Source organism: Micromys minutus (genome assembly GCF_963924665.1).
Source record: "Micromys minutus genome assembly, chromosome: 9".
In the NCBI taxonomy this organism is placed as follows: Eukaryota; Metazoa; Chordata; class Mammalia; order Rodentia; family Muridae; genus Micromys; species Micromys minutus.
The window spans coordinates 48491160-48493552 of NC_137978.1; positions in this window are offsets into that span (position 1 = coordinate 48491160).

Genomic DNA, 2393 nt, shown 5'->3' on the forward strand with positions numbered 1-2393 from the left:
CCCGGGGGTGAACACCGCAGCCCCCCACCTCGTGGGCCAGAGAGCTGGCGGTACTCCGCCAGACTAATCAGGTCCTGAAAGGTCAGGCATTGTGCTGGGTGCTGCGTGCTGGGTACTGGGTGCTGCATGCTGGGTGCTGCAGCCCGGCTCGCACCTGCGCCCGCATTTCGGACTGTCCCCCCCGGGCTACTCTGGAGCCCATTGCGCCTCCGGCTCCGGCTCCCAGCACCCAGCTGCTGTGCCCTGAAGTCAGCCGCGGAGACGCCACTGCTCTCCCACCCCCGCCCCGCCCCACCCGGGACCCGCCTAGGACAACGCCAGTGTGCAGCTGTGCGCGCTGCAGGTGGCCTGGGAGCAGCTCCAACGAACAAGGCGAAGCCATTTTTCTGGGCGGATTCGCAAAAAATTTCCACTCGTGGTGTCATCACCGTGTTGGAACATCATAGCAATGCCCTCCCCACCCTCCCCATTCTTTCACTAAGGACTTGATTTTTTTCCAGGGAGAGGAGATGCCAACCGCTCGGTGCTCCTCACGTGGACCCACCTGTGCGTTCCGGGAAGGCACTGACCTTGAGGCTTAGTCTGGGTTGTGCTCCTAACTGCGCATGCCCCCAACCCCATCTTGTCCTTTTCATCTGTTGAAGGGAAGGATTAAAGCTAGACCACAGCAGGTATGGGTGAAGTTGACGATAATAGACTAACTCAATTTGTCTTCACCTAATAAAACTGAAAATAAAATATTCATAGCATGCCTGCCAAGCCTTTTTTTTTTTTTTTTTTTTTTTTTTTTTTTTTTTTTTTGGACCGGGTTTCTCTGTGTAGCTTTAGCAGTCCTGGCACTCTGTAGACCACGGTGGCCTCTGCCTCCTGAGTGCTGGGATTAAAGGCTGCCACCACCATCACCACCCTGATCTTTAACCTAGTAAACTATGTACGTTTAGGGAGTCTGTCCTTTGCACCTTTGATAAAGTTTAGGGCCAGCGATGGAATGTGGAGGTAAGATGGAGTCTGGGCTGTGAATTACTAGAGCAAGCTGGGTGCAGCAAGCTTGACATGTACAAAGATGTAAGTGGAGCTTGAAAGGCACTAAACGGGAGCACAAGGTGCAGCACAAGGCAGTTACATGCTATAAGTTTTGCAACATATCAAACAAACCTCTGGGTGTTTTACGGTTATATTCAAACACATAAATATTATCTTTTAAAGAAAAGAAAGGACAAGAGAGCAGCACGGTCCTAACAGTAGCTGTGTCTGGGTTCCAGACCCTTGCACTCCGAAAAGAAATAAATAAAATGTCAAAAGGCAAGTCAGTTGCGGATTATGGGATTCTAAGCTGTGTGTCTGTAAGGAACGCACTCAGGAGCTGTAGAGATGAGTCACTGGCCTACCAGTGCCCGCAGGGCCACTCTTCCCCCAAACCTGACCCAGGGGCAGACGCTGCTCTCAGGGTCCCTGTACCTGCCTCCCCAGCTGTGCCAGGCTGTTTTCTCTTTCCGGCACCCTGTCCCCCCTGCCTCTGCAGGCAGGCAAACTTTCTTCCTGTCTCTTTAGGCTCTCCCCTCAGAGGCTCCCCCTGCTTCGGAGTTAGAGCTGGCTGTTCACAGCTGATGCTTTATCTACTGTGGCCTCCTTAGGATTTGACTTCTGAACCGGATACCTCTCTAATTGAATGGACGGGTCAGGTGAACTCCTCTCTGGGGTGAGTTCTCTGGTGTCCATCTGAGACATTTGGAGGGTTTTGCTTGCTTCCGTCAAGAGGCAGAACCAGAATTTCAACTTAGGGCCTGCCGTTCCAAAGTCCATACTCTTGTTTGTAAATCCTTCACAAAGAAAGACATTAACACCACTCAAGATAGTCCGATCCCTTTAAAAGTATAATTGTTTCCATTTTTGGTGTGTGTGTGAGAGTACTCGTGTGTGCAAGTCCATACAAGTGCTTGCTCACGCACACACACACACACACACACACACACACACACACACACATATCTGTGAGTTTGTGTGGAGAACAGATGTCAGCCTCGGGAGCAATCCACTTTGTTTTTGTGAGACAAAGATCTTGTACTTTGACCTGGGGCAGGAGGATTAGTCCAAACTGGCTAGCCAGTGAGCCCCAGGGACCCTCCTGTTTCCGTCTTCTCAGTGAAGAGGGTTACAAGCGTGTCCCTGGTTTTTTGTTTGTTTGTTTTTTTGTATGCTCACTTTTTTGTTTTGAGACAAGGTATGCCTATTAGGTAGCCCAGGCTGTCCTGGAACTCACTCTGTAGACCAGGCTGGCTTCAAACTCAGAGATCCGCCTGCCTCTGCCTCCTGAGTGCTGGGATCAAAGGTGTGGGGTGGCACCATGCCCAGCCACTCGTCCAGCTCCTTAGGATGGATCCTGGGGGTCAGAC